General features: G+C 39.0%; 1 protein-coding gene across 1 annotated transcript in view; it reads right to left on the bottom strand.

Annotated features, from left to right (window-relative positions):
* Positions 1 to 15,712, bottom strand: part of Ndufa3 (NADH:ubiquinone oxidoreductase subunit A3) — a 331,527-nt gene that overhangs the window by 19,092 nt on the left and 296,723 nt on the right. The gene's annotated exons all lie outside the window — the stretch shown is intronic.

Genomic DNA, 15,712 nt, shown 5'->3' with positions numbered 1-15,712 from the left:
CCCTCAACACCTTCCAAACTAACCCTCTGTCCTTTCTATCCTCTCCCTCCATCAGTTAGTCCTCAAAAACAGGAACCCTCCTCCACTCATCTGGACTGCCTGTATCCTCTTCTCTGCAGCCTGGCAAGGGCACCCCACAAGAAGGAAGTGCTCAATGTGTGGTGGGTAGAGTGCATTTCAGAAATACTACCTACTCCTCATAATATGGGTCCCATAAAGAAACTATGTTGCCTCTTTACCATATCTGAGCAAAGGGTCTAGGTCCACATTATGCAAGGTCCTTAGTTGGTGCATCAGTCTCTGCAGCAGCATGCTCTACTTTCTGGATTTGTAGGCTCCATTGGTCTCCTTGTGGAGCCCCTGAACCCCTCCAGGTCCCTCTGTTATCCAATTCTTCTATAAGACTCCCTGTGCTCCTTGTAATAGTTTGGCTATGTCTCAGAATCTGCTTGGATCTCCTGCTGAGTGGAGTCTTTCAGAGGACCCCTATGTTAGTCTCCCTTCCTGTTCTTTCTTTTCAATGCTTCTAGAGTCTACTCTATTTGCCCTTCTGAATGAGAATTAAACATACTTTCTAGAGGCCTCCTTGTTATTTTAATTCTGAGGTCTGTATAGTGTGGTTATCCAGTATTATTTGGCTAATATCCACTTACAAGTGAGTACATACCATGCATGTCTGTTTGGGTCTGGGTTACCTCATCAGGATGATCTTTTCTAGTTCCATCCATTTGCCTGCAAATTTCAATATTTCCTTGTTTTTAATAGCTGAGTAGTATTCCATTGTGCAAATGCACCAGAGTTTCTTTATCCATTCTCTGGTTGAGAGACATCTAGGCTGTTACCAGATTCTGGCTATTATGAATAAAGGTGCTATGAACATAGTTGACCAAATGTCCTTCTTGTATGATGGAGCATCTTTCAGGTACATGCCCCAGAGTGGCATGGCTGGGTCTTGATGTAGAATTATTCCCAATTTTCTGAGATTAATTTCCAAAGTGGTTGTACACATTTACACCCCAACCAGAAATGGGTAGTGTCCCCCTCTTCTCACATCCTTGCCAGTATGTGCTGTCATTTGAGATTTTTGATCTTAGCCATTCTGGCAGGTATAAGACAGAATCTCAGAATCTTTTTTATCTGCATTTCCCTGATGACTAGGGGCATTGTGCATTTCTTTTAGTGTTTCTTGGTCATTCTTTTTTCCTCTATTGAGTATTCTCTGATTAGTTCTGTACCCCTGTTTTTAATTGGGTTACTTAGTTTGGTGGTGTTTAACTTCTTGAGTTCTTTATATATTTTGGATATTAGCCCTCAGTCAGATGTAGAGTTGGTGAAGGTATTTTCCCAGTCTGTTTGCTGTTGTTTTATTCCATTGCCAGTGTTCTTTGCCTTAGAGAAGCTGTTCAGTTTCAAGAAGTAATATTTATTCATTGTTGATCTTAAAGCCTGAACTATTGGTGTTGTTTTCAGGAAGTTGTCTCCTGTGTCAGTGAGCTGAAGGCTCTTGATCAATTATTTTCTAAAATATTTCATATGTCTAGTTTTATGTGGATATCTTAATCCACTTGTGCAGGGTGATAAGTATGGGTCTATTCTAATTTCTCTACAAGTAAACATACAGTTAGACCAGCACCACTGGTTGAAGATGCAACTTCTTCCCCCATTGTGTGGTTTTAGCTTCTTGGTGAAAAATCAAGTGTCCAAAGGTGTGTGGGATTTTTCTTGGTTTTCTAACAGTTTCCATTGATCTGCCTCTCCATTTCTATACCAGTAACATGCTGTTTTTTTAATTACTGTTGCTATCTAGTACAGCTTGACATCAAGGATGGAGATACCTCCAGAAGCTCTTTCATTGTATAGGATTGTCTTAGATATTTGGGTTTTTTTCCAAATGAAGTTGAAAATTGTTTTTTCAAGGATTGTAAAGGATTTTGTTGGCATTTTGATGGTAAGTGAATTGAATCTTTAGGTTGCTTTTGCTAATATGGCCAGTTTTACTATATTAATTCTACCAATCCATGAGCATGTGAGACCTTTTCATCTGCCAATAGCTTTTTCAATTTCTTTCTTCAGAGACTTGAAGTTTTTTCATACAGGTCTTTGACTTGCTTGGTTAGAGTTACACTAACACACTTGATGTTTTTTTGTGGCCATTTTGAAGGGTGTTATTTCCCTAAGTTCATTCTCAGAATGTTTGTCCTTTGAATAAAGAAGGGCTAGCGGTTTCTTTCAAATGATTTTGTATCCAGCCACTTTGCTCAGGGTGTTTATTAGATGTAAGTGTTCCTTAGTAGAGTTCTTGGGGTCACTTATGTATGCTATCATATCATCTGAAAATAGTGATGCTCTGACTTCTTCCTTTCCAATTTATATCTCTTTGATCTTGTTTATTTGTCTTACTGCTCTAGCTAGGATTTCGAGTAGTATATTGAAGAGATAGAGAGTGGACAGCCTTGTGGTGTGCCTGATTTCAGCAGAATTGATTTAAGTTTCTCTTAATTTAGTTTGATGTTGGCTACAGGCTTGCTATATATTGCCTTTACAATGCTTAGGCACATGCCTTGTGTTTCTAATCTCTCCAAGACTTATAACATGAATGACTGTTGAATTTTTTTTTCAAATGATCTTTCAGCCTTCAAGGAGAAGATCATGTGAGTATTTCTTTAAGTGTTTCTTAGTCACTCTTTATTCCCTTGTTGAGTATTCTCTGTTTAGTTGTGTGACTCATTTTAACTGGGTTATTTGGTTTGGTGGTATTTAATCTTGAGTTCTTTATATATTTTGTATATTAGCTCTTAGTCAATTGTAGGGCTGATGAAGATTCTTTCGCAATTTGTACATTGTCATTTCATTATATTGGCAATGTCCTTTGCCTTACAGAAGCTTTCAGTCAAGAAACCCCATTTATTACCTGTTTATCTTAGAGCATGCATGAGCTGTTTGTGTCCTGTCAAGGAAGATGTCTCTTGTGCCAATTAGTTCAAGGCTCTTCCTCATATTCTCCTCTAATATATTTAGTGTATCTTGTGTTATGTTGAGGTCTTTGATCCACTTGGACTTGAGTTTGATGCATTTTTCCACATATAGACATGGAGTTAGCCCAGCACCATTTGTTGAAAATGCTGTCTTTCTTCCATTGTATGCTTTTAATCTCTTTGTCAAAAATCAAGTGTTCATTTAAAAAAATGTTTTTCTGGGTCTTCAATTCGATTCTATTGAATAACCAGTCGATTTCTATGAAAATACTATGCAGTTTTTATTACTATTGCTCTGAAGTGTACTTGAAGTAACAGATAAAGATACCTTCAGAAGTTCTTTTAGTGTATAGGACTGCCCTAGCTATTCTGGGTTTTTTTGTTTTTCCATATGAAGTTGAGAGTTAGTCTTTCAAGATTTGTGTAAGTATTTTGATGTGGATTGCATTGACTCTATAAATTGCTTTTTGGTAAAATGACCATTTTTACTATGCTAATCCTACCAATCCATGATCATGGAACATCTCTCCATCTTCCGACATCTTCAATTTTTCTTCAGAGACTTCAAGTTCTTGTCAGGAAGTTCTTTAACTTCCTTGGTTAGAATTACACAAAGATACTTTATATTATCTGTGGCTATTGTGAAGAGTGTAACTTCCCTTAGTTCTTTCTCACACTGTTTGTCATTAGTAGACAAAGGGCTCCTGGTTGGTTTTTTTTTTTTTTTTTTTTTTACTTAATCATGTATCCAGCCACTTCACTGAAGGTGTTTACCAGCTGTATTAGTTGTATGGTGGAATTTGGGGGCCACTTATGTATACTATCATATCATCTGTGAATACTGATAAGTTGACTTCTTCCTTTCCATTTTGTATCCCCTCAAGTACTATATTGAAATGATATGGCGATGGTGGTCCACCTTGTCTTGTCCCTGATTTCAGTGGAATTGCTTTATGTTTCTCTCCACTTAATTTGATGCTAGCCATTGGCTTGCAGCATATAGCCTTTAGTATATTAAGGTATGGACATTGTATCCCCGCTCTGTCCAAGGCTTTCATCATGAAGTGGCTTTGGAATTTGTCAAATGTTTTTTGTGCATCTAATGAAATGATCATGTGCTTTTTAAGTTTCAGTTTGATTATGTGGTTTGATTACATTGATTGGTTTTCATAGGATGACCCATCCTTGCATCACTGGAATGAAGCCTACTTGATCATGGTGGATGTTCTATTTGATATGTTCTTTGATTCAGTTTGTAAGGGTTTTTTATTTTTCTTTTTTAATGTATTATAATTTATTCAGTTTACATCTAGATTCTTATCCCCTCACTTGTATTTTCCTGTTCCAAGCGTCCCTCCCTCAACCACTTTATTCCACTACTTTAGACCTCTGACAAAAATGGACCTCCTCCAGCACCATTTGACCATATCCTATCACACCTGATCTGGATAGCCTGCTTCTCCTCCCTCTTTGTGCCCACCAGGAATCCCCATCAAGAGGATCAAATCAGGGACACCAGAGTTCATGTCAGAAGCAGTCCCCACTCCCCCTACAATAGTGGAAAGTGAGCTGTCCATTGGCTATATCTGAACAGAGGTTATAGTTTTACTCCATACATTCCTTGGTTGGTGCAACAGTTAGTGCAGGCACTCCTGGGTCCAGATCCTCTGGCTTTGATGGTCTCCTTGTGAGGCGCTTGAACCCTCTGGGTCCTTCCATTCCCCCATTCATCCATAAAATTCTCAGTGATCTACCCAAAGTTCCGCAGCAAGTCCCAGAATCTGTCTCAATCCCCTATTAAGTGGAGTCTATTAGAGGACATTTTGTTGGATTAATATCCACTTATAAGTATACACTATGCTATACATGTCTTTCTGGGTCTGGCTTGCTTCACTCAGGATGATCATTGGTAGTTCAATACATTTGCCTGCAGATTTAAAGATTTTCTTGTTTTTAATAGCTGAATAGTATTCTATTGTGTAAATGAGACATAGTTTCTTTGTCCATTCTTCAGTTGAGGGACATCTTGGTTGTTTTCAGAATCTGGCTATTAGGAACAAGGCTGCTATGAACATAGATGAGCAAATGTTCTTGTTGTATGGTGGGACATTTGGGGGGTATATGCCCAGGAGTGGTATAACTGGGTCTTGTGGTAGCACTATTTCCTATTATTTTAGAATGCAGCAGATTGGTTTCCAAGGTGGTTGTACATGTTTGGACTCCCACCAGCAATGAGGGAATGTTCCTCTTTCTCCACATCCTTGCCACTTGGTTTGATGTTGGCAATAGCCTTGCTGTATATTTCCTTTACTCTGTTTAGGTACATACCTTGTACCCTGATCTCTTCAAGACATTTTTAAATTTTTTGAGATTTATTTATTATTATGTAAGCAGTGTTCTACCAACATGTACACCTGCAGGCCAGAAGAGTGCCTCGTGTCATATTATAGATGGTTGTGAGCCACATGAGGGTGCTAGAAATTGAACTCAAGACCTTTGGAAGATCAGCCAGTGCTCTTATCCTCTGAGCCATCTCTCCAGTCCACTCTCCAAGACTTTTTAAATGAATGGGTGTTGGATTTTGTCAAATGCTTTTTCAGCATTTAAGGAGATGGTCATGTGGTCTTTTTTCTTTAAGTTTGTTTATATGATAGATTACATTGATAGATTTCTGTACATTGAACCACTCCTGCACGCCTGGGATGAGACCTACTTGGTCATGTTGCATGGTAATTTTGATGTGTTCTTGGATTCAGTTTGCAAGTATTTCATTGAGTATTTTTGCATCAATGTTCATGAAAGAAATTGGTCTGAAATTCTCTTTTTTGTTGTCTTTATATGATTTAGGTACCAGGGTGACTGTAGCCTCATAGAATGAGTTTGGCAATGTTCCTTCCATTTCTATTTTGAGGAATAATTGAGAAGTATTTATATTATCTCTTCTTTGAATGTCCAGTAGAAATCTGCACTAAAACAAACTGGACCAGGTTTTGTTTCATTGGGAGAGTCTGATGACTGTTTCTATTTCCTGAGGGAGATATAACACTGTTTAAACTGTTTACCTGATCTTCATTTGACTTTGGCAAAGGAAAGTTATCAAGAAAATAATCTATTTCCTATAGTCATGCTTCTTTCTTGAATGTATGTGACGTTCCATTTGGAGCATAGATGTTCAGAATTCAGACGTTGTCTTTGTATATTTTTCCGTTGATGAGTATGAAGTGTCCTTCCCCATCTCTTTTGGTTAGTTTTGGTTGAAAGTCTATTTTATTAGATACTATAATGGCTACTCTAGCTAGCTTCTTGGGTCAATTACTGGAAAGTTTTTCCCCCAGTCTTGATTCTGATGTAATGTCTGTAATTATTGCTGATGCATGTTTCATGTAAGCAACAGAATGATGGGTCCTGTTTTCACATCCATTGTGTTAGCTTGTGTCTTCTTACTGGGGAGCTGACGCCATTGAGGCAGACAGATTAATGACCAGTGGTTGTTAATTCCTATTATTTTTATGTTGGTGGTGATAGGGTTTGTGAGTGTGAATGTGTGTGTGTGTGTGTGTGTGTGTGTGTTTTCTTTCTTTTTGTTTTTATGAACCAGGGTTATTTAGTTCATGTGTTTTCCTGGGTGTAGTTAGCCTCCTTGGGATGTAGTTTTCTTCCTGATATCTTTCGTAGGGATGGATTTTTTGATAGCTACTGCTTAATTTTTTGTTGTGGAATATATTGTTTACTCCCTCTATGGTGATTGAAAGTTTTCCTATGTATAATAGTCAGGGGTTTTATCTGTGATCTATTAGTGCCTGCAAAATACTTGGCTGTCCCTTCTGGCTTTCAATTTTCTGGTGAGAAATCAAATGTAATTCTCATAGGTTTGCCTGGGTTTTTTTTTTTTTTTTTTTTTTTTTTTTACTTTTTACCTTGCACATTTTAATATTATTTTTTGTTGTTCTATACACTTAGTGTTGTGATTATTATGTGGCAGGAAAAAAATTTCTGGTCCAAACTGTAAGGGTTGTATGGTTTTTTTGTATGTTTATAAGCATCTCTTTCTTTAGGTTAGGGAAGTTTTCTTGTGTGATTTTGTTGAAAATACTTTCTGGATCTTGGATCTAGGAATCTTCTACTTCTTTTATCCCTGTTTTTCCTAGATTTGGTGTTTCAATGGTGTATAGATTTCTTGGATCTTTTATGTCAGGAACTTTTTAGATTTAACATTTTCTTTTACTGGTGTTTTGATTTCTTCAGTTCTATCTTCTACACTGAGATTCTATCTTCCATCTCTTTTATTTTGTTGGTGATGCTTGAGTCTGTAGTTTCTGTTGTCTTTCCTAGGTTTACCATCTCCAAGATTGTCTCAGATTATGTTTTCTTTTTACAGCATGTATTTCATTTTTCAAGTCTTGAACAGTTTCTTATTCATTTCCTTTTCCTAATTGTATGTTCCAGCATGCCTTTAAAAGATTTATCCAATTCAGTCACGTGTTTAATTGTATAGTCCTATATTTATTTCAGGGATTTATTTTCCTTCCTTAAGGCCTCTATCCTTTTCATGACCTCATGTTTACATCATCTTTCCTGTGATTTAGTTGTCATAGTATCCCCAGGATTTTCTGTGGTAGGATAGCTGATTCCTTGTGCTTCCATATGGCCCTGGGTTTTGTTCCATTTGTTCTGAACTCTAGTCATATGGTTGTCTCCGATGTTAGATGACCTGGTGGTCCCTCTACTTGCCTTGTCCTGGGTAGATCAAGACTCAGCAGCAGAGAGGGCTCTAAGGTGAATGTAGCTGAGGCCTGATATAAGCCTACTCTGGAAGGACAATGAGGGGATTGGGACCCACGTACAACTCGTGTCTGCTGACTCTGCTGGCTATGTCCCAGGTGGGTCAGGATGATGAAGATCAAACAACAGAAAGGACTCTATGCAGCTTGCGCCTGACATAGGACTCTTCCATATGGAGGATTATGGGGATTGGGTCCTTTGTACAACTTACCTTTCCAGGCTCTGCTGAAGATTTATAGAGTGTTTTTCTGAAGATGATTTGTGGCCTTTGCATGATGTCAGTCACTAGATATTCCTGGAAAAATGTGCCTTTATTGCAATTATTGGGAGTAAATGATGCACAGTAAGGATTTAGAATTGCATAGGCCATTTTTTTAGGCAGATCATAGATAAGATAAGAGGCTCTGGTATAAAGAACTTGCCTTACTCTAAAAATAACTTTTGTGTAGCAATCGATAACTGTCATTCTGCAAAACTGCTCAGGATTCACTTTTCTGAGGCTGTTCCCCCATGCTAATGCCTAGTGGCATCTCAACCTTAAGTGTCTTTCTTCAGTCTTCCCACATGAAACAATTTACCAACACCTTTTTTTTTTTTATCTCAGAGAGTCAATGTATCCTGATGTGATAACAGAGTGACACATAGTTACTAAACTGTGACAACAAGTAAGGCAATAAGTCTTGAAAACCATAGCACCTTTTAGGTGAACCAAAAGGGATAGATCACATCTCTCATAAAGAATTTTACCTGTTGATTTCCAGCTTGCAACTGTGATCTTAAACACAGGAAAGGGAGGGAGTCCCCTAAATAGATAAAAGGAAAGTATCTAATCTGCCTCAGTGACTGACAAAGCAGAATCATATTCTTTGCAGAGATCATTGAAGCCTGGGTATGGTGAGAGAGAAAGTGTGACATGAATATGACCTAAATTGAAAAATGGCTGAGTTGGCCAGGCGTGGTGGCGCACGCCTTTGATCCCAGCACTCGGGGAGGCAGAGGCAGGTGGATCACTGTGAGTTCGGGGTCAGCCTGGTCTACAAAGTGAGTCCAGAACAGCCAAGGCTACACAGAGAAACCCTGTCTCGAAAAACCAAAAAACAAACAAACAAAATTATAAAAGCCAAGGACAATACAGGAGGTGAACTTTAAACCCCTTCCCAGATCTAGCCAATGGTCAGAATATTCTCCACAGTTGAGTAGAGAGTGTGATATGACTTTCTCATGTACTCTGGTGCCTCACATTTGACCATGTCCCCTGGAGGGGGAGACCTGGTGGCACTCAGAGGAAGGACAGCAGGTAGCCAAGAAGAGACTTGATACCCTATGAGAATATATAGGGGGAGGTGATCCCCCTCAGGAACAGTCATAGGGGAGGGGAATAATGGGAAAATGGGGGGGGGGGAGGAATGGGAGGATACAAGGGATGGGATAAACATTGAGATGTAACAAGAATAAATTAATAAAAAAAATTAAAAAGAAAAATGGCTGAGTTGAAAAACTTGTTCTGAGCAGAGGCTTTTCCAGGGCCAGTCTCTTAGGGCCTGTGGCTCTCTTATTCACACACACCCCCCATCTTTATTTCTGTTCCATAATGAAACCTAAGCCTTCATTTTGGCACTTACAGCCTGAATGTCCATAGCACATCTAGTTGTTTGTATCTAACTTGGCTGGATAGATTCCTCACTTGTCAACAGGAGGAGCAGGAAGTCACAATGGAGTGATCACTCAGAGGAAAGGTTATGTGTACCATGTCATTTGTACTTGCATTCGTGGGAGCCACTCATAGGGCTCAGGGAGAAAGTCTGTGAGAATACCCAGATGAAAGCTGGAGGATAGGGTGCCAGGAGATGTTAGTTTCTCCTTCCTTTTTCTTGATGGAGCAAGTGCGCTGAAGATGATGTCAGAGACACACTGATGTTTAACGCGTGTCCAAGATCCATGGTTTGGATATGCTAGGTCTGTAAAGAGGGCTTTATGGACATCCTTGACAGAAAGGTAGCTAGGTCCTGACACATATCTATCCCATCCATCATGCCCTGCTGTCACCACTCATTTAACATTCAAAACTTTTAGTTTAACATCCTGCTTTGGAATCCCCAGGGAAGAGAACTTATGGACCCCAAAACATAATCATGTGGCTACCTTGCTTTGATGTGTAATTACATAGTGTCACTGGGCTTAGAGCACATGTAGGAACTATTTTTGTAGCCATAACATCTAAACTTTCAATTAGGATGGGATGACACAAGATCCATATTGAAAAGAGCCTTGAACTTTCCAGTTGAGTTTACATGCTGAGTCCAGTGACCTGGAGAACTCCTCTTCTTTTTTAGGCTGAAAGAATTCATCATTAATGTACCATGAGACACTCTGGAGCATCATGTCCCAGTAAAAGGAACTTTTATTCACCATTTCATTTGTTTTTGTCAAGGTTTATTGCCTCTGTCTGCTAACCTAGACTTAGTGCTGAAAGATTCCAGCCTTTTTTACAATCTAACCTAGGACTACAATGTTTCTAGCCTGTGACTCAAGCTTAAAAATCTAACACCTTATTGTTCTTTCTGAGGTCTGGGCTGGCTGGTACAACTCAGCTGTTCTAGATAAAACTCCTCACTCAACTAATTTATACAACTTTTCTCTCCACCTCTAACTTAAGCTGCCTGGCTTCAAATTAACGTTATAAATATGATCTAATCTTCTGTATCCTTCTCATTCTCTGGCTCCTTCCATCTTCACCTGAGTCTGGATTGTTCTCTCTCCAACATCTCTCTGTAAAACTCTCTATTAGTGTCCCAGTAAAACTGCCTCCTCTCTACCTCTGCATTACCCCTTAAGTATCTGTCCTTTCCTCCTTCTTCTCATGAGAGTTGATAATATCCTATTCTGTCAAGTCTTTCTTTTACTCACCCATTTTTCTGCCACTCAATTAAACACCACTTTATTACAGGGGTGCTTATTTCTACAAACTAACTTTACCTTGATGTTTGGCAACAAAAACATGCACCACCATGCCAGGGTTCAAGCTTTTCCTTACATGAAATTCCATCCTAAGCTGGCCATGAAGTCAGATCTGCTTACTTCTGTCTCCTGGATTAAATAAATGCATGTTTGTATTCCAGCCAGATCACACAGACCTGAAAGACCTTTGAATGTGATCTCTTGCCAGAACAGCCATGTTCCCAATTAAAATTCTTCTACAACTTCCCCCTTTCTGTTTAAGCTAAAAATTGAACAAAGTTTAACTTTGGCAATAAAAACAACTATCAACCCCATGAGCTTAACTGTCTGAATGTGCTTATGAAGATCACTCAGCTGTTGATGTGATGATCCTCCATAATTGCAGACCTGGTCATCTGTCTTTCAGCAACAGTCCATTTCGGCAACAAGGTTTTCCAGTCTGCCAATCTGATGAACATCTGTCTCTCTTCAACTGTTATGTTCATCTGTCTCCATGCAGGCAAATCTGCTTTCTGCATTGTCTATATTGCTGACATTTTGCTTCTCTTCCTTGAGTCATGCTTTATTTTGGAAACTTCTCTCTTTTTTTCTTGGGAAGAGGTTCATTTTGTAGACTTGGCTGTCCTGGACTCATTTTGTACATAAGGGTGGCCATTAACTCACAAAGATCCACCTGCCTCTGCCTTCCTGTGGGCTAAGATTAAAGGAATGCACCACTACACCTGGCTTCTCTTTTCTGACCAGATATTTATCAATTTAATGCAACCCATAGCCTTTAATCGTCTATGGATAAATAGGTAAAACCTCTTTCCCAATGTAACATATTCTATGAGTTCCATTCTGATGTTAAAACATATTTAAAGTGTACAGGTTGATCCATTTAATTAGTTTTTAGTCACCACTCCATGTCTTTCAACTAATATTTCTGTGTATTAAGGTAAAATTAGATATTTATGAATCCACACATAAAGAAGACATTTAACCACTCTCATTCCACGCTAGTGAGCTGGGCTCCACTCCATATAGTTAGGCTTCTTATCCATTATTAGTGGACTGTCTACCTTGATCATCAATTTCATTAGGTATCATAAGTTTCCAATTGAGCATTTTCCATTCTCTTAGATTTTCTGCCTCTCTCAGGCATTTGTATTATTATAGCTAAATTTTTTTGTTGTGTAGCTGTTTTTCAATCTTTTGAGAGGAAAGATATAAAGGTTGCAGTTGACAGTAGGGAGGGTTTTACTTCAGTGTTCATAATTACAATGAGTACAGCAATGGCTTTTTCAAGTAATGTTTTATCCCCTCCTACCCTTGTTCTCAAGGGATCTAAAATAGAGTTTCCAACTTTAATGTGGGAAAAGTCTGGCCATATAATTTTAATTGTCTTTTGGGGTGGCTTACTGTGATTCACTGTCTCAGAGGGTCCAGCATCGTTTCTTGCTTTGGGCTCAAGTCTCTCATTTTTTTGTGGTCTAATGAGTCTCTCTAGGCATCCAGCAAAACTTGAAGAACTGAGTCTTCTTCTGGAAGTGATCCCAGATGAATTTCTCATTTCCAACTTTCTATCATAAGCCTTCTGTCCTCTGCAACATTTCTTCCAGATGTCTTCAGCTTCCTAAATATTTGTGGGCTTTCTTCTTTAATCGTGTTGGGTTTCCTTAACCAACCACATTGACCAACATATCTAAAAGAAATTTTATTCACCTGTTTCAGTTCTTGTCTCAAAGTTTTATTTCCTACACCTGACAACCTAGGTCTAGCCCTGGAAGTTTCTAGCCTCTGTGCAATCTAACTTAGGCCTAGAAATTTCTAACTTCTGAGATATACTACTTTATAAGCTAACACTTTCTTGTCCTGTGCTGGCTGATTCAACTCAGCTGTTCTGGTTGAATTCTTTCCCCAGATGACTTATTCAATAGGGCTTTCTCTCAGTATCTGAATTCCTCTGTTCGGCCTCGAACTAACTACAAAAAATCTACACTTATCTCCTGGATCTTTCTCATTCTTGTACTCATTTGATCTTCACCTGAGTTCTCTCTCTGCAACCTGTCCCAGTAAAACTGCTGCTTCTCTCTCTCTCTCCATTGACTCTTGAGTAGCTGCTCCTTCCTTTCTTTTCCTGTGAGAGTTGAGAATATCCTATTATGTTAACCTTCCTCTGATTCATCACTTTTTATCCGACTGCATTATTCATCACTTTCAAAACACAGGTGCTTCCTTCTACGAAGTAACTTTATCTTCCTTTTTTTTTTTTTTTTTTTTGAGATTAAAGGCATGTACCATTACAACTAGATCTAAGATTTTCTTTACTTGAAACCTGCTCTATGTCACGCTGGTTTTGAACACAGATCTGCTTGCCTCTGTCTGCTGGATTAAAGATGTATTTGTATTCCAGACAGATCACATATACATAGAAGGTCTTTAGAGGTGATCTCTTACAATAACAAATGTGTTCTGAATTTAAAATTTTTCAACACCTGACACTATTAATGATATTCTGCTATATCTGCAGACAGGAGCCTACCATAATTCTCATCTGTGATCCTTCATCCAGTAACTGGTGGAAACAAATACAGAGACCCACAATCATTAGGTGGAGCTTCAGCAATCATGTAGATAAGAGGGAAGAAGGACATAAGGAGAGGGCGGGGTCTAGGACACCACAAGAAAATCTATATATTCTACTAATTCAAATTTCTGGGACCTGAATCTTAGAGGTTTATTGTAAGCATATTTAAGCACAGTAAATTTGGGGAAACATTTTATGGTGTTATACAATCGCTTGACCACAAGAAGGCATCATTATATCAAAACAATACTCAATGCAAGTCACCTTTTCCGAAAAGATAAATTAGATGTATTATATTAAGGACCTAGAAAAGCTCTAGTATGGACTCAATTGTACAGATAGCAAAGAAGCTATGTGGGCTATTGGCAACCACCAGTCTTTGTCGTGGGAGGGTGGGATGCCACTGGCTACATAGGTAATGCAAAATTTCATAGACTATTATTCACCTTCATGCTGCTTTTGGGAGCCTGAGAAGGCGTGGTTCTACTAACAACACCTATATCCAGGATATTAACAACTTCCCTGCTTTCTGGGTTCAAAAACAGGTTATTCACGTTTTTTTTTTTGAAATGACAACCTTGCATCTATAACATTGCTAGCTGCTCTAGTGTTATTTATAAGCAAAAGAACTCTTGTGCCCCCAACAACACTCAACTGGAATATCTGGATGACAATGAAGGCATTGGGATGGGCATTTCTGAAGACAAGCCCTTTGGCTACAACCACAGTGAAGGGTGAATACCACTGTGATGATCCCCCTGAAGGATCACTCTCTCATTCCTGAATAAAACTTCTCTGTTTTGGGGGAATACTGAGTGATATTGGAAGTCAGAGAGAGCAGAAAAAAAAGAATCTTTTGAGAAACTATTAGCTTCATGTGGCTCTAGGATATAAAAACTTGTTTGGGCTTGAACCTTGAAATTATAGCACCTTTTTGGTCCTTTTAGGTACTAGTCTTCACGAGCTGAATTTAAGATGCTGCTCTTAGATGAATGACTGAAACAGCAGTATGGTATGCTGGAAGATACTGTAAGTTCTAGCTATACTGAGGGACAGACAGTGGCAAGGAGCCATGCAAGACAGGAAACTGGAAAGATGCCAACTCTGTTCTGCTAAGAGACCACACAAGGGCCAGTTTCTAAGGACCTGTGACTTCTCTGTTTTTATGCTCTTTGATTTCTCTCCTCTCATTGTGTGTGGATGAGAGTGTCTTCCATAGGACCTTGGCCTCTAACAAGAGGGCTTTGAAGACTATGGGGTCTTGACTAAAACTTTGGGATTATTGCATATGATCAGTGTTTCCACTGGCCACTCTGGACAAGCTACAGGGAGGAGAATCTGTGTGAATACTAACGTCTGTATTGATCAATGTAGGGGCCACATGCAGGTTCCATGACAAAGGTACTGTTAGAGAGTGTAATTTTAAACTTACAGTCAGGACTCTGGAAAAGGTCATATATTTATTGCTTGGACATAGTGAATCTGTCATACCTGATGTCATACCACCATTGGAGATTAAGTTCCTATCTAGGGGACAGTTTAGGGTCATGCAAGGTCACTTTGAAAAGCCCTGGAGAAAACCATGGTGTCTGTTGAAGGGATTGTTTCTTGTTCAAATTAATTTATTAATTATTCAATTTATATCCTGATCTTAGCCCTTCTCCCAGCCTCTTTCACTCATTTTCCTTTAACTCTCCCGTTCTTCTATGAATAGAAGAGCTGCCCTTTTCCACACCAGCATATCAAGTCACATTGGAACTGAACACATATCTTCTCCAGTGGCAAGGTCACTATGGGGAAGTTATTAAAAAGCAGGCAACAGAGTCAATTAAGAGAACATCCCAGCTCCCACTACCAAGGGATTCACAGGAAGACAAGATGCCCATTGGCTACATTTCTGAAGGAGGCTGAGGTTCAGTCTATGCATGGACCTTAGTTGGTGTTTCAGTGTCTGTAAGATGCTCTGGTTCCTGGTTAGTTGTCTCTGTTGGTCTTCTTATGGAGTTCTTGTCCTCTCATGGTAACACCAACACACCTACAAAAACTATGATCAAATTTACCATTCCTACAAGATGTGCAAAGATAAAGCAGAAATTGGAAAAAAAATCACCAATGCCAGACGAAACTGAGACTAACAATAGTCTGCTATGCTTGCAGGCAAAAGCCTATCATAGAATAGTTGCACTCTGGTAGGCTCTACATAACAGCAGATTGAAATAGGTGCTGAGACTCACATCCAGCCATTGGGCAAAGTGTAGGTAGTCTTGTGGAAAACTAGGGGTGAGCATTTGGTTTTTATAAACATCTTTCCTCACTGTAGAGACTGCAGGTGTCATTTTTCTCACAGTCTGGTGCTCTAGATCAGGAAACAATTCTCCCACCCATATGCTTGCCAGGAAAGTGAGAGAAAGACTTATGGAAAGGAGTT

This window comes from Acomys russatus, chromosome 19 (assembly GCF_903995435.1).
Source record: "Acomys russatus chromosome 19, mAcoRus1.1, whole genome shotgun sequence".
NCBI lineage: Eukaryota > Metazoa > Chordata > Mammalia > Rodentia > Muridae > Acomys > Acomys russatus.
This window is presented reverse-complemented; position numbering and strand designations above follow the sequence as displayed.